Below are 18,062 nucleotides of genomic sequence, written 5' to 3' on the forward strand. Positions count from 1 at the left end.
CTACCTACGAGAAATACGAAGGATAACAAGACGGTACGAGGACATTTGCTCAGCCACATGTCAAATAAACTATTTGATATGTTCCTTAGAGAAAGGAGTGCCAAGACAATATGGGACACTCTCGACAAGAAGTATGGTGCGGATGATGCGGGGATAAAGAAGTACGTTGTCGGTGAATGGCTCAAATTCCAGATGACAGACGACAAACCAATAATGGATCAAGTCCATGACTATGAGAACTTAGTCGCTGACATCATCGCTGAAGGGATGCAAATGTGTGAGGTGCTGCAAGCCAATGTACTCATTGAGAAGCTGCCCAAGTCCTGGTCCGATTACCGCAACTCTCTTAAGCATAAGAAGAGAGACATTTCGCTTGAAGAACTTGTGGGCCATATGAAGATTGAAGAAGCCAACCGTTTAAAAGATAAGCTTACTAATTCTATGAGTAATTTATCTTTTAGAGCTAACTTGGTTGAGTCTAAATTTAAGAAGATCATGAAACGTGGGAATCAAGACAAAAAGACGAAACCACAGAAGGCTACCAACTTCAAGAAGTCAGGAAAGGCCAAACCGGAAGGAAAGACGTCAAGTGTATGTCTGCGGTTTACCTGGCCACAAAGCTTACCAATGCCAACACCGCTCAGACCGCCAAAATGACAACAAGCCACAGATGCACGTTGTAGAAGAAGATGAGATATCATTGCTGCGGTGGTCTCAGAAGTTAATCTGGTGGAGAACAGTTCAGAATGGGTAGTTGACACTGGCGCTTCGAAGCATTTCTGCGCAAGGAAGGAGTTTTTCACCGAGTTCGAGGATGGAAACACTGGTGAACGTGTACATGGGGAACTCTAGCAGCTCTGAAGTGCTAGGCAAAGGCAAGGTTTTACTCAAGCTGACTTCTGGTAAAACTCTGGCTTTAAATAATGTTCTGTATGTACCTGCCTTGCGTAGAAATTTGATAAGTGGTGGGCTTCTGAATAAGGCAGGCATTAAGTTAGTTTTTGAGGCAGATAAACTTGTACTTTCCCGAAATGGTGATATGTGGGAAGGGTTTTTAAGCAATGGTTTATTTGTCATAGAAACTCAATTTAATGAAAATAAAGCTACCACTTCTGCTTATATTGTTGACCATTGATATGTGGCATGCTAGATTAGGACACGTGAATATTCATGCTTTAAAGAAATTAATGAATATGAATGTTCTGCCTAAACTAGACACAACTAGCTTTAACAAATGTGAGATTTGTGTAGAAGCTAAACATACTAGACCTCACTTTAAGACTGTTTCTAATAGAAAGACTGAACTGTTAGAACTTATTCATACTGATCTAGCAGATTTTAGAAACACTGAAAGTAAAGGAGGAAAACACTACTACATAACTTTTGTAGATGATTATTCAAGATATACAAAAGTTTATCTCCTAAGAACTAAAGATGAAGCTGAAAACTTCTTTCTTATTTATAAGGCAGAAGTTGAAAATCAGTTAGAAGGAGAATCAAACGGGTTAGATCTGATAGAGGTGGTGAATATGGATCTAATTTCTTAAAAGATATTTGTGAAAAGAATGGCATAATTCATGAAACATCAGCCCCCTATTTTCCTCAACAGAATGGTATAGCCGAAAGGAAAAATAGAACTTTAAAGAGATGATGAATTCTTTACTAATAAGTTCCGGGTTATCTGATAACATATGGGGGGAGGCCATTCTATCAGCAACTCATATCTTGAACCGAGTTCCTCATAAGAAATTAGATTCTACCCCATATGAATTGTGGAAAGGATACGCTCCTAATTTACAATACCTGAAAGTGTGGGGGTGTCTGGCTAAAGTGGCTTGCCAGATTTTAAGAAGTCCACCATCGGACCTAAAACCGTTGATGCAGTGTTTATAGGGTATGCTACGAATAGTGCTGCATACAGATTCATGCTTTTACAAGATTATTCTATTTGTGAATCAAGAGATGCTGTTTTCTTTGAAAATACTTTTCCTTTAAAGGAACCGAGAATAAATATTGAAACACAAATAGAATATATTCCATCAACTTCTTCTAGTAATCCTGCTAGGTCTTTTGAACAAATTGATTTTGAGCCTAGAAGAAGAAAAGGCAAAGAGTTGAAACCTCTTTTGGACCAGACTTATTACTTCCTTTATTTCTGAGATAAAAATTTAGACTTCATTTCAGATCCTATAGCTCAAATTTTTCTATTAGATGAGGATCCTAAAACTTTTGAAGAAGCTATAAGATCTATCGATGCTAGTTTTTGGAAAAGCTGTTAATGATGACTAGAATCGATAATGTCTAATCATACTTGGGAATTAGTTGACTTGCCTAAGGGATTCAAACCAATCTCCAACAAATGGGTCTTCCGGAAGAAACTAAGGCCAGATAGTTCGATTCAGCGGTACAAGGCAAGGTTAGTCGTCAAAGGGTTCACTCAAAGGTTTGGTTAGACTACTTTGATACATACTCTCCCGTTACAAAAATCTCAACGATTCGTGCATTATTTGCACTAGCCTCTATTCATAAGTTGCAGGTACATCAAATGGATGTTAAGACTGCTTTCTTGAATGGGGATCTAGATGAGGAGATTTACATGGAGCAACCACTAGGTTTTGAGGCACCTGGTATGGAAGGCAAAGTTTGTAGACTCAAAAAGTCACTCTATGGACTTAAGCAGGCTCCTAAACATGGTATGAGAAATTTCATAAAACTATTCTTAGTTTTGGTTTTGTTGTGAATGGTTCGGATGCTTGTGTGTATTCGAAGATGTTTGAAACTGAATGTGTTATCATAAGTCTTTATGTTGATGACATGTTGATTTTCAGTTCTACATTGAGTCCATTAACAAAGTTAAAAATTTCTTGTCCACTAAGTTTGAGATGACAAATTTGGGAGAAGTAGATGTAATCTTAGGAGTCAAAGTTACCAAAACTGAGAAGGGATTTCTTTATGTCAAGCACTTATATAGAAGTGCTAAAGAAATTTGACAGTTTTGATGTCGTCCCTGTTCGAACTCCTTATGACCCTAGCATACATCTAGTTAAGAATAAAGGAAGTAGTGTTTCCCAAACTGAATATGCTAAATTAATCGGAAGTTAATGTTCTTAATGAACTATACTCGGCCTGATATTGCTTATGCCGTGAGTAGACTAAGTAGATATACTCATAATCCGAGTGGTGAGCACTGGATTGCGCTTAAACGCTTACTAAAGTATCTTAAGGGTACTGTGAATTGGAAACTTGAGTTTGTTGGCTTTCCTGCGGTATTGGAAGGATATTGTGATGCCAACTGGGTTTCTGATAATGATGAGGTAAGCTCTACAAGCGGGTATGTTTTTACTTTGGGTGGAGCAGCGATCTCGTGGAAATCATCAAAGCAGACTTGTATTGCTCGTTCTACCATGGAGTCAGAGTTTATAGCTCTTGACCTAGCTGGGCAAGAAGCCGAGTGGCTCAGAAGCTTGTTAGCAGATATTCCGTTGTGGGGAAGACCGACTCCTCCAGTTTCATTGTTGTGTGATTCACAAGCTGCAATATGTGGCTAAGAACCAAGCTTACAATGGTAAGAAAAGACACGTTCGCATAAGACATGAATCAGTTAGACACTTGATAAAGAATGGAGTGCTCTCTTTAGAGTATGTGAAGTCGGAAAGGAACCTAGCAGATCCACTTACCAAAGGGTTAAGTCGGAAGCTGGTCCTAGATTCATCGAGGGGGATGGGTCTAAAGCCCATTGGTTGAGGAATTCATGGTGGATACCCAACTTAGTTATCTAAGTTCCATGTGGTCAAACGAAACCATGGAAAGACTCATAGTGCACATTCCTACTGCCTATCCCTATGAATAATGTGCATGCCCAGGATGAGCTTAATTGCTCTTAATAAATTCTAGCCCAGGCTTTGGGTGGTCTTAGTGAGAAAGACTTGATGAATTTACCGATTTTGGCTGAATATCTATCTTAATAAGTTCATAACCCAGACCGAGGGTAGGAAATGATGAACTTACCGACAGAAAGGTTGAGTTTGTTAAACTCTTAATAAATTCAAATCCAAGTATTTGGATGGTTCTAGTGAGAAGGACTTATTGAATTACCGATAAATGAGTTGAATATTTATTCTTAATGACTTCTTAGCCCAGAGTTTGGGTGGTTCATTTATAATGAACTTGAAAAAGTCACCAAACCCTTTGTGAGGTTGAGCTATTATAAGCTCTTAATTATTTCATATTCCTTTTTAAAGGGTGGTTTATGTTGAGATAAACTTGATGAAATAACCTATGAAGTGAGAAGGGTTAGCCGCCTTCTATGAAAAATGTTGGACTTTTTTTCTAGCACACTTACTAGAATCCTGAGGTAAGATGGCCAAATATATACGTTTGTATATATATACACATCGAGGACTCAGGTGGATGAAGGGGTTAGTTGTGTGTTATGAGTTTACCCTGATCTTAGAAAGTTCCAGACTAGTTTCACTTATCTAAGAGAAGGATTGCTCATCATCACTATGTACTAGTTCCAGATATGTTCACTAGTGCTTAAGCAACTAATCTCGCTATTACTCTTCTGGAAAGCTTGTTTTCGAGTTTCAGAAGATTTCTTTCGCATTAGTGGGGGAATGTTGGTAATGCTCAATCCCACAGTGTTGGAAACACTATTGGGAATGGTATTTAAGGCTTGACATTCCACTTCCTTGTTGAGTGATAGAGAACAAGGGGGGCTCTCGCGCACCGCCGCCGCGTCCGTCCGTCTCGTCTCGTCTCGGCTCGGCACGGCTCGGCTCGTGGTCGTGGTCGTGGTCGTGGTCGTGGTCGTGGTCGTGGTCGAGGTCGAGGTCGAGTCGTGGTCGTGGTGTGGTCGTGGTCGTGGTCGTGGTCGTGGTAATACGTGTCTTCGACACGTCCGCGCGGATACTATCTTTTTAGAGAAAATTCTTGAGGAATTTCTCTTTGAAAGAAACAAATGGAAAATGTGAAAGATATCAACTGATATTTATAGGCTGCTGAGGACTGTTTGAATTTCAAATAATAACAGCTGAATTATTATTTTTTATCAGAAATTAAACAGTTTATTCCTAAATTAAATCAGAAACGTTAAGATGTACCTGGACTGATTTACAGCTTTGTACAGAGGAGACAAGCTGTTAATATCAGGAGTTACAGGAGTTATTTGATTTAATTCCAGGGGTTACATGATAATTTCGGGAGTTATAACAGCTGAATAATGATACAATGAACCTGGACTATTTCTGAGTCAGGTTCATCTAGACGTTTCAGCTGTTACAAATAAGAGGTTTAATCCTGAAATTTTATGGACGATTTTAACCCTATTTCTAGCCTATAAATAGAGAGCTATATTCAGCTTCTCAACTCACTCCAAAACATTTTACAATTCACTTACAAAGTGTTTTCTAAAGTTCTCTCCGTGTTCTCTCTGAGTGCTTTCCGATCAGAAGTACAATACCACCAGCAGTCCACTCCGTTTCGGGTGTACGGAATTTGGAGCGACCGTGTTAACCTCGGGGGACGGTCCGCCTACTGCAGCGATTACACACATCGAGGCGAATTCGTTTCTAAGGCAGTGGTTCTTACCATGACACGGTTTACGAATCTGTTCTTCTTAATTACTGTTTATATTTTCAGTCAGTGCTAACGTGTTTTGCAGTTCATATATCCAACAGAAGGTATGGACCTTGGATGGACACCAATCTGGCAATCCCATTGGACCAAGGAAATGTTTGGTAGTGTTTGACTATTTTCTTGAAGCTTCCCTTGAGGTAACTTTATTTATCGTATATGTTACGAAATACTCATCGTAGTTTTAAATATACAGAATACGTGAGGACATATTGTTTACAACGCATAGTTATAAGCAGGTAAATAAATTTCATTTAGTAACCTAAACCTAGATACTTTGAGCATGGTAAATTACTATGCTAACTGCGATTAAAGAAAGGATAATCACATCCTACAAAATGCGGAAATTTCTCATTTAAGCCTTATTTTTGGATTCTTCCAGTGTTGCAAGTCAAATACATTGGACAAAAGGAATTGGACAAAAGAAATTTCTTGAAGAGCAATGCCTTTTCTTCCAAAGGAAAACATACCGCAGGAATGGAAAAGACTTTGTAAACTGAAGACAGATTGGATGAGCTGTAAATGATCTGCCTAGAATAGCCTCTTAGATGTCCAACCATTAATCCTTTCAGTAATTTGTGGATTAAAGCATCACATACATTGCGAACAGTGAGCCTACCATAAATTTGAGGAATTCCCGAATACTTACAGGCAACTACCAGGTTGAAAACCAAAAACCTGTTGTAGCTCCTGAAGAATACAGGATTCACATTGGCAGAAAAATTTCAGACTTGGACTGGATTGATTTTCCTTGTTGAAGACTTGGGATTTGAGACTGCTAAGTTTAGAAAGACAGAAAAACCTTTCCACTTAAAATTCTTCTATCAGAAACAACATTGGGTATTTCTTTTATTATCTATGGGAGCCTGTCTGTTTGAGACAGAATGTCGGTTGCCATGTTCCAATGGAAGGGGAGGATGACATCGTTCCTGATATCTTTGTCATCTGTTCACGAATGAAAGGAAGGATACTGTATTAGTTACGGAGGAAAACAATCATCTAATGCATGCACCATATTATTTAGGATGAGAAAGAAAAGCAATTTGATTAATGGATTCCGAGTATATGTCTGTAACCATTTCTATGTGCCTCTGCATGCATAATATGTACTAGGAGAATGATGACTGCATGTCTGCATGTCTGCATCAACCATTCTGTTCAACTGCCCTCAGTTACACATGCATGGACATAAAGTTGTCTCCTTTCATTATATCTAATATTTGACTGTATTTGTGACAAAAAATTTAAATGTTTGTTTAAACTGTGAAAGATTCTGCATATCTAGCCTTTAATGGAAACTTTGTATTCGTGACGTGGTTCCTATTTAACCGAGCTATTCTTTTGGCCTCAGGGTGACAAAGCTTTCATCGAGAGAAGTCTAAAGGATAGTGAAAAGGTTCAGGTACCAGCAAAACAAATCTCTAGTTACTGTTAAAATCATTCAACCTCCAAAATCCTGCCTTCTGTAACAAGGAAGATATGCAGATGGAAGACATTGTACTGTGTGAAGGTGTTCAAAGGGGTATCGAGTCACCGGCATATAACGGTGGAAGATATGCTCCGAATGTCGAGAAGGCCATGCATCACTTCCATTGTTTGCTTCATGAGAATCTGCTAAACTAAATCCACCTTGTTACGTGAATAACACGAAACGAATTCGAGAATTTTCTCTCATGCCTTGTTGAATGCATGTTATTATATATTAGAAATAGATTTTCAACTCTTAATCCGTTGAAAGTATATTAAAGTTTATACCATCTAATTATATATCTCTTATTTAAGTTAAAACATACTTCAACTTCATGTACTTTTTGTATATTAGAAATTTGAACCATCGATTCTTATTTCTAGAAATTTAGTTCCTCTACTTTCTAAAATTAAGAATAAGTACATTTAATAATACTGTTAAATTATTTTCTTAAATGTCTTAATGTGACATTTTAATATAAAAAAATTAACTTGACAACAATGTAACTAGAAAAGTCCCATTTTCATTTTTGTTAAAATAAATGGAGGGTGAAGAAAACACAAGCAATGGGCATCGTTAATAATGTAATTAGAAAATTATAAGTTTGTGATCAAAATGCAAACATGCTAATAGTTAAATGACCAATGATGTTGTTTTCCATGTAATTAATTACAGCAAAAAGGAGTCAAAGGGGGTATTGAATGGTGCGGATGATGACATGATAATGGGTGTAATTATGAAGGTTAATGCATTGAGTCAATAAAACACATGATGTTGTCTGCGCTTTGTTCCGCGAATAGTTTTAGCATAATTAATAATAGGGTAAAGTCTATAAATAGTCTCTAAACTTTTAGGGCATTTACATTTTGGCCATCTAACTTTTGAAACTTACAATACAATCATCAAACTTTTAGCTCATTTTCATTTTGGTCCCTACCGTTACCTCTAGTTAGTTTTTGCTGACGTGGAACTTAACCTTCTTAGCTTTTCTGACGTGGCTTTTTCTTCTTCTTCATTCTATTCTGCTTTCTTCTTATTCCTCCTCTGCTTTTTTTCTTATTCTTCCTCCTTCTTCTTCAAAGCAATCATCTTCAGCTTCAAAATCCGATTCCAAAAATGACCCAACATGCAAGAGGGATGGGAGATAACAATTACCAAGCTGCAAAGACGTCGTGGTTGGGTTTGAAGCACGGTAGGGGTGAGATCGTTGAAAGAGGTTGAAGGTGGTACCGATGGTGGCAACGCAAGGTTGAAACTGTCGTGGCAAGTAGGAAGGGTGGCAGCATTGGTGGAGAGGTAGGACACATGCTTGGATTGGTTATGGATGTCGTAAGAGCAGCTGTCATGGTCAATGAGGAAAATGACACATGTTGCAGTTGTGGGATCTAGGAGCGATGGAAGGGAGACCGAGGAATGAGAGCTCGGTTCTTGGTAGAGCAGCATGGACGCGACATTCATGGTGGTTCTCTTGGCTCCTCTGCCACCATTGTCAGTGCCACACTTCTGAAAGACCATGTATATCACCCATTCATCCCAGAATAATCAAATAAAACACATGCCAATTTCAACAAACAATGAATACTTGAAACAACAACCAATGGCTCCTCCGCCACCATTGTCGTGCTTCAAACCCAACTACGAAGTCTTTGCAACTTGGTACTTACTATCTCCCATACCTCCTGCGTGTTGGGTCGGTTTTGAAATCGGGTTTTGAAGCTAAAGATGATTGCTTTGAAGAAGAAGAATAAAGAAGGAATAAGAAGAAGAATAGAAAGCATAAAAGGAGGAGGAGGAAGATAAAGCCACGTCAAAAAAGTTAACGGGGCTAAGTGCCACGTCAGCAAAAACTAACGGGAGGTAACAGTAGGAACCAAAATGAAAACAAACTAAAAATTTTGATGACCGTATTGCAAATTTCAAAAGCTGGGTGACCAAAATGCAACCACCCTAAAAGTTCATGGACTATTTATACTTTACCCTCAATAATATGCAAATTTATAATAAAAGCTTTACGTGTTTAATTCTATTACAAAAAGGAGCAAAAAATCAGAAAAGTTGTGGAGATCAATTTTAAATTTACTTTGAGTCTTTTCTATGAGAAGATCGATTTTATGTTATAAGTTTTACAAGTTAATGAAATTTTAATTATTTAATATTATTATATTTTTTTTGGAAAAAAACTGTTTGATTGTAAGAATAACTTGTACTATGCACAAAGAAGTGCATAACAGTAAATAAGACACATAACTATAATAATAGAGAAAAATCAAAAGAAAATGTTTTAAAACGATAATTTTCAACTATGAATAACAATCAATGTGTAAGCTTTGTAACAAATCTGAAAATTACCTCAACTAACAAATGATTATCGAAATATAAAATATTAATTAATAAAAAAACACGATTAAGAAACAATATAAAAGTTGACTCTATCAAATTAAATTGAACTCACCCATAACACTCAAATCAAATGGTTCACAACTCACTTCGTTCTCTACGATAACTTAACAAAACAACAACTTATAATTAATGTATCATTTATATGCTTTACCTTAAATTTATAACATTATTTAAGAAATTATCAGTTATCGGTTAATTCTTCCTTCATAACTCCATATTATATATAGGGTAAACTATACGGGTGACCACTAAACTATTGTCCATTTTAATTTTGATCACTGACGTTTCGATTCGATCAATCAAACCACCTGACTATTTGAATGCTTCGATCAAGCCCTTGGCCGTTAATTTTTAATGGAGGTGGTAACATGGAAGTTAATAAAATTGGCATAATTATATATTTGGTCTTTAATATTTATACATTCTATCAATTTAGTCACTATTTTAATTCAATTGAATAAATTTAACCCTCCAATCCGAAGGTGCCACGTGTCACTACATGATTGGAGGGTTAATTTAATTAATTTTAATATTTTATTTAAATAAAATTTTGCCACCAATCAGGTGGTAACATGTGGCACCTTCTGATTGAAGGGTTAAATTTATTTAATTGAATTAAAATATTGACTAATTGATGGAATGTGTAAATATTAGGGACCAAATCTATATAATTATACCAATTTTATTAACTGTCATGTCACCACCTCCGTTAAAAATTAATGGACAGTGACTTGATTGAAACATTTAAATAGTTGGGTGGTTTGATTGGTCGAATCAAAACATCAGTGATCAAAATGAAAATGGGCAACAATTTAGTGGTCACCTGTGTAGCTAACCCTTATATCTATATATAATGGGTAAATTATTTAAATGACTTCTTAATTATGGGGTTAGTGTTGATATGATCATTATACTTTTAATTTTGATAATATGATCATATAATTATTTAAGTGATTTCAATGTAGCCGCCCATCGTGAAAATTAAGCGGTGTAGTTGATGTGGTTGTTATTGACTAACCACGAGTCAGAGGTCCACATCAGTTACACAATCTATTTGTAACACCAATTGCTTACGTTGAAACCACTTAAATAGTTATATGATCATATTGCCAAAATTAAAAGTATGATGATAACCCTATATTTAAGTGACCATTTAAGTATTCAATAAGTTAAATTATTTTGTAAATAACTTAATTTAATCTATATTCATAAATGAACAATTAGACGAAAAACACCAGTTCACCAAATAATTATCCATTTATACACATGGAAAGGTACAGTGTACAGATAGATAGGGAGAGGGATAGAGCTGGGAAAAGTGAGAAGGGAAAGAAGAAAACAAAGTTGTAGGATGGGAAACGTCTGGGTTTTTTTAATTCTCATGCTCTGTTGGGGAAGATGATTACATCATTTTGTTCTTTGACAAACTTAACCAAATTCTATATCTTCCTCCAATCTTCGTAACCCATTCTTTTTCTTTCCCTTTTTTATCACTGTTTGCTTTCTCCGTTTACTCGTCGTCTGTTTTCCCGGCGCCGGCCACTTTCCCTCCCTTTTCCGCCCGGAGTCCGTTTCGTGTAATTTTATTTCCTTTCCCCCGGGAAATTGGGATTTTACCTTTACTTTGACTACTGTTTGAATATTGTCAACTGAGCTGATCTGAGCTATCCAGCACGCTTTCGAGTAGTGTAATTGCTTTGTCTTTTTCAAGCTAATCAGAAATGAACAGATCAAAAGTTTAGATTTTTTTTTGTCTTGAAGTTCAAGGGGAAAAATGAAAGCAATGAAAGCGCCGGCCGCCGGAGCTGGATCTACATCGAACGCTGCAGCTTCGAATTCGGGTGAAGGTCCGCTCTTTCTCTTTTGATTTACTTAGATTATCCTATAAAAGGTTTGATTTTTCTTCTCTCTTCCAATCAATCTCTACTAAAAAAGCTCTAAGCTCTGCTTTATTTCTACTTTTTCATTTCCGTTGAACTAAAATCTCTAGCTAGATACATTAAGTTTATTCTTCTTTTCTTTTTATTTAAAAGCGTGAATTGACTTATGGTTGCTTGAGCGGCGATGCAGGTGTTTTGCCGGAGAAGAAGACAATCAACCCGGAACTATGGCAGGCGTGCGCCGGACCTCTGGTAAACCTTCCGGCTGCCGGGACCCACGTTGTCTACTTCCCTCAAGGACACAGCGAACAGGTGAACTAAATTGCCAACTCTTGTCGACATTTACTATAGATTCTTTTGCTGCTGCTGAGAATGAATTTTTAAAATAAATTGGTTTGATCTATGTGTTTTTGGGTTTTATTAATTGTTTGTATTTGATGCGGTAGGAGTGCATAATTTATAATCAATGAATTAAATGATTTCCCATGAAAACAAAGGATGTTGAACTTTGTTTTATTCAGACATTTTGCCATGGTATAGTCGCTTTATTCGGATATATTTACATGGTGATAGATTTCATCTTCTATCTTGGTTAAATATGTGTTCTGACCTGAATAAAATTTCCAATCTCAGGTAGCAGCCTCAATGAGGAAAGATGTGGATGCTCAAGTTCCGAACTACCCGAATCTTCCCTCTAAGCTATTTTGTCTCCTTCACAATGTCACGTTGCATGTACTGCTACCTGACTTTAGGAATGCCGACTATCTTTAATTTATTTGTGCTTTCAAATCCATTTTTCTCACCTCTCTCTTGTTTGAATTTGCAGGCAGATCCGGAGACGGATGAAGTCTATGCTCAGATGACCCTCCAACCCGTTTCGTCTGTAAAGAGCTTACCCCATATGCCTAGAAGAATCTAACATCGTGTTTTACAGAGTTTTGAATATGTAAGTGGATATTAGAACTGAACCTATTGACATCTTTTGCAGTTCGATAAGGAGGAATTACTGAGGTCGGATCTTTCTCTCAAGTCAAATAAGCCACTACCAGAATTCTTCTGTAAGACGTTGACAGCAAGTGATACGAGCACTCATGGAGGTTTTTCTGTGCCTCGCCGTGCTGCTGAAAAAATCTTCCCTCCTCTTGTAAGCAGCTTTGTGTAATCTAGAAGGTTGGTTGTTTTAACTTCAGATGTTAATCCCTTTCCTGATTCTTTTGGCAGGATTTCTCGATGCAACCACCGGCACAAGAACTTGTGGCCAGGGATCTGCATGAAAATGTCTGGAGCTTTCGCCATATCTATCGTGGTATGGTCTTTTCGTGTCCTTAAACTTTCACTTGTTGGATTTACAGATTGCCATTACACTATTACTAGAAATTGTTTTGCTTGCGTTGTATGCACTTCATTTGTTTAATTCCAAAATCTGGTCTTTAATTTCAGGGCAACCAAAGCGCCACTTACTTACATCGGGGTGGAGTCTATTTGTTAGTGGAAAGAGACTCTTAGCTGGTGATTCAGTTTTATTCATTAGGTAATAATAATGGTTTTGCTTGGAGTACGTATTTTCGGTTACCGATTTCACAATGTTTCATGTCTCTTCACTTACATAAGCATTGTCATGTCGCATAACTTTTATTTAGGCCTGTAAACGAACCGAACGCACACGAACGGAGATATATTCATGTTCGTTCATTTAATAAATAAACGAATATAAACGAACATGAACGAACAATTTTTTTTTGTTCATGTTCGTTCATTAAGGAATATAGTTTGTTCATGTTCGTTCATTTAAATAATAAACGAACATGAACAAACGAACATAAACGAACAACACAAACACAAAAAAAAACTTATTCGAACACAACAAACGAATGTAAAAAAAAGTTAACAACAAGAATAACAACTTAAAATTCATTAATATAACCTGCAACTTTAGAATTAATTTGTTCGAATACGACAAAAACATACATAAATCATAAATAAGCTATATGAACATAATAAAGTCTTAAAGTTAATTTGTTCAACAAAACAATCTTCTTGAAATCTAAACAACTTCAATAATCTTCGTAACATATTCATTTTGCCCTCTGTTCGAACATAAATGAACGAACATAAACGAACATATAATCGAACGTTCACGAACTTAAATGAACGAACGAGCCCTTTGTTCATGTTCGTTCATTTAATTAAACGAACGCAAAATCTTGTTCATGTTCGTTCATTTAATAAATAAACAAACATAAACGAACTTTCCGCCGCACGGTTTATGAACGGTTCGTTGAACGTTCAGTTCATTTACAGGCCTACTTTTATTGTTTTACCACTCTCTTCTATAGGGAGAAACTAAGGCAATTTTATCACTCTCGTCTTCAAAATTTTTGGGCAGAAATGAAAGGCAGCAGCTTCTCTTGGGCACAAGACGTGCTAACAGGCAACCCACCAATATATCATCTTCAGTATTGTCGAGTGATAGCATGCATATCGGCATCCTCGCTGCAGCTGCTCATGCAGCAGAAAACAACAGCCCCTTTACCGTGTTCTATAATCCAAGGTCCAAAGGATAACTTTCTGACTTTTAAATTAAGTTCAGCCACGTTAAAACCGTAGATTAGTATATGCTATTACGGAGACTTTCTTTCCCTGTAAGCATTCATTCCAAAACATTCTTTGTTTTGCAGGGCCAGCCCTTCCGAATTTGTTATTCCTTTAGCCCAGTATTACAAAGCTGTGTACAACAATCAAATATCACCTGGCATGCGCTTCCGAATGATGTTTGAAACTGAAGAGTCAGGAACAAGAAGGTAGCTTTATGTCAAGTCTCTGTCTGTTTTTGATAATTGATTAATACATCCAAATTAGCCATATATAGATGATTGCTTTCTTGAACCAGAAAATTTTGATTTGGCTATTTGTCCAAAAAACTGGTCGAAATAAAGTACTTTTTCCCCCTTCAGGTATATGGGCACAATTACGGGAATCATGGACATTGATCCTGTAAGATGGAAAAGCTCACAATGGCGCAATTTGCAGGTAAGTTTAACTATTTTTAGTTTATGTTTTCGTTATATTTATTATAGCAAGATGGGGCTTTTCTTGTTTAACTAGCTCATTTTCTTCAATAGGTTGGTTGGGATGAGTCAACTTCCGGGAAAGACGTAGTCGAGTATCCATTTGGGAAATTGAACCAGTTATAGCTCCATTTTTCATCTGCCCACCTCCATTCTTCAGATCAAAGCGTCCTAGACAACCCGGAATGCCAGGTAGCAGATCCTATAGCCTCTAAATTATTGCATAATCAGTATCAATTTGGCACAAGAACGTTTATTAGATGTCACTTAGGGATCTTGTTCCTTGGCAGTACCCTTGCTGATGCTTGAATTCTTCAACACTTTTCAATCCTTCCTGTATTGACATGGTTTGACCGCATACCTTGCCTGAGAATTTTGCAGATGATGAATACTCCGACTTAGATAATATGTTCAAGAGGACAACGGCTTGGCTGGGAAATGATATAAGCATGAAGGATTCGCATTCAGTTCCAGGGCTTAGCCTGATCCAATGGATGAATATGCAACAAAATCATGTGCTTTCAAACCCAATGCAGCCAAATTTCATGCAGTCTCTGGCTGGATCCAGTATGCAAAACTTTGATGCAGCAGATCATTCACACCAAATGGGTCTGTCGACACCACAAATGCCTCAGCCAAACAACTCGCAGTTCAATGCTCATAGGCTACCTCAGCAAGTGCAGCAACTTGATCAGCTGCCGAAGCTACCATCTACAATGAACTCATTGGGATCGATTATGCAGCCGCAACAGCTTAATGACATGACTCAGCAGTTGAGGCAAAATTTGATTGCTCAGACTCTACCCTCTAGTCAAGTTCACGCTCAAATTCTTCCGCCTCAAACCCTTTCCCAAAGTAACAGTATAGTTCAGCAGCAGCAAACTTCTAATCAAACTCCTCAACTCCCTCAAAATCTTCCTCAAAACCTGCATCAGCAGCAGCAGCATATGGTCCCAAGTCAACTACAGAACCTAGTGCATTCCCAGCCGCCCGATCCACTTAACCAACATTTACAAGTACCTGACAACCGGGTTCAGTTTCAGCTGTTGCAGAAGCTTCAGCAGCAGCAACAGTTGCTTTTGGCACAGCAATCAGCACTTCAGCAGCCTGGTCAACTTGCTCAACCCCAAGATCAACAAAGGCAGCTGTTAGATGCGTTTCAGACCTCTAAGTCCATGTCAGCTGGTCAAGTGTTAGAGATGCCTCAAAACTCACCCACCTTGCTACCTCAATCTAATGTTGCCCCACAACAGATACCTAAAAGTAACAGCCAGGTGAACGTTCAGTTCTCTCAGCCACCTCTGCAGTCGAAGCTTCAGCAACAACCACCCGGAGTGTTACCTGAAGTGCCTGGCCATGTAGATCCCTTCCGGACCACCGCAACAAATCAACTGTCCAATGCTGTTAGCAGTGTAATGACATGTGCTGCTGCAGCTGCACATTCTGTGATTACTGATGATAATCCATCACATTCCACTTCTCCATCTACAAATTGTCCAAGTGTTCTTCAACCAAAGATAAACGGCGGAGTCCATAAGAGTACTGGATTAGGGGATGTCATCATACAGTCTGCTGCCACGGTCTTGAATCCTAATACGATGGAGACCATGTCACCTACTGCTAATATAGTTAAAGAACTTCAGCAGAAGTCTGATTTTAAACCCTTATTGAATATCTCCAAGAGTCAAAACCAAGGCCTTTATACCCCACAAAACCTTATCAATGGTTCTACTGCACATGCAGATTACCTGGATACATCCTCTTCTACGACTTCAGTTTGCCTTTCTCAGAATGATGTTAATTTGCAGCAAAACTCGTTGACTTACAACCCTCAGACAATATTGTTGAGAGACACATGTCAAGATAGCGAAGTTCAGGCAGATCCAAGGAACAGTGTTGCATATGGAAACAATATGGATAGCCAAATTGGGATACCCATGAATTCTGACCCGTCGCTTACGGAAGGCATGATGGGGCTGGGGAAGGTTTTTCAAATAACCACTCTTCAGGAGGAATGTTTGCTAGCTATGAAAACCATAAAGACTCTCAGCAAGAACTTTCATCGTCAATAGTTTCTCAGTCATTTGGGGTTCCAGATATGACATTTAACTCCATTGATTCCAACATAAATCATAACAGCTTCACAAGCCGTGGTGCATGGACCCCACCGCCACAACTTCAGAGAATGCGGACGTATACCAAGGTTTGAGTCAATCTATGTACTTGTTGCACGCATCCTTGACCACTTGCACACATCACAAATACTTCTTGTCACTAATTCACATATTTACCTTTCTAGGTTTACAAACGCGGGCTGTCGGAAGATCCATAGATATAACTCGTTATTCAGGTTATGATGAGCTCAAACAAGACTTGGCTCGTAGGTTTGGCATTGAGGGTCAACTGGAAGACCGAGGGAGAATAGGCTGGAAACTAGTCTACCTGGATCACGAGAATGATGTTCTTCTAGTCGGAGATGACCCTTGGGAGTAAGCCCTGTTGCTCTTTTTCTCATAAATACAGCGCTCACCAAATATTCTCTACGTTGTTTGCCCCATGAAAATGACGATGTCCTTTTCCTGATAGTTTTTTTTTTTCTTCATCTGTTTCATTTCAGGGAGTTCGTCAACTGTGTCCGAAGCATCAAATCCTCTCCCCTCATGAAGTCCAGCAGATGAGCGTCGAGGGAGATTTCGGAAACTCCGTCCAGCCTAATCAAGCCTGTAGCAGCTCTGACAATGGGAATGCATAAACTAGTACATTAGAAACACCTAATGACCGATTATTGGTTCGGAGCTTATACAGTTTGTACGATATTCGATTGATCGCTTTCGATATGGTATATATATTCTGCAAATCCTTTGCAGTAAATGACGTTCACTTTCGAATTTTGGCCGAAATCAAGGCCTGAAAAGAAGACACGATCGGTCATAGCAGCAGGAAAGCAGGAAAACGTGTAAGAATCCAGCTTGAACAATAGCACTAGTGATTTTATTACAAACTTTTAATGTGTCGTAACAATATTTCATTATTAAGATAATGTTTTAATGATAAATAATCGATTTGTTATTAAACAATAACACTAGTGATTTTATTATTAACTTTTAATGTATGTTATTGAGTTATGAACTCGTACATGCTGTTAGATATAAATATATTAAAGAAAGGAAACACACAATATCTTTCTCTGACCTCTAAAATATGCCTATTATTGATTTTTTTGGTCAATTTTTTAAACTTTAATTAGTTATTATTTAATATTTATAATTATTAAAAATATATCGTAAAAACCTTTAATCAAGTAGTTTTCAAATACATATTGGGTAAATTATATCGTTCCTCATTAAACTTTATCCTCTCTCTTATTCTACTTATTGTACTTTTAATTTTTCTATTTTGCTCAGTGAATTTTATAGATTGAATCATTTTTCTTTCTCTACCATTAACTTTTTAACGGTGTTGAAAAACTCAAATATACACCAAAACGATATCGTTTTTAATCCTCTTCTTCACCCCATCGCCGACCACAGTCAATTGCAGTAGATAGTGGTCGTTCAATCTCAAAATTTATGGGTCAGCTCGTCTCGACCCTCTTAGTCCAAATCTAATGGT

At 37.6% G+C, this 18,062-nt stretch overlaps 1 long non-coding RNA gene and 1 pseudogene across 1 annotated transcript; both read left to right on the plus strand.

The window, feature by feature from the left end:
• The first annotated feature begins 5,721 nt into the window (after positions 1 to 5,721).
• On the plus strand, positions 5,722 to 7,277 carry LOC120124379. The gene is made up of 3 exons (XR_005516270.1): positions 5,722 to 5,774; positions 6,986 to 7,036; positions 7,120 to 7,277. It is a non-coding gene; the product is annotated as an uncharacterized LOC120124379 (long non-coding RNA).
• A 3,517-nt stretch (positions 7,278 to 10,794) lies between these two features.
• LOC120124458 lies at positions 10,795 to 17,460 on the plus strand (annotated as a pseudogene).
• Positions 17,461 to 18,062: the final 602 nt, after the last annotated feature.

Source organism: Hibiscus syriacus, unplaced genomic scaffold (assembly GCF_006381635.1).
Source record: "Hibiscus syriacus cultivar Baekdansim isolate YM2019G1 unplaced genomic scaffold, ASM638163v2 tig00110418_pilon, whole genome shotgun sequence".
Taxonomy (NCBI): domain Eukaryota; kingdom Viridiplantae; phylum Streptophyta; class Magnoliopsida; order Malvales; family Malvaceae; genus Hibiscus; species Hibiscus syriacus.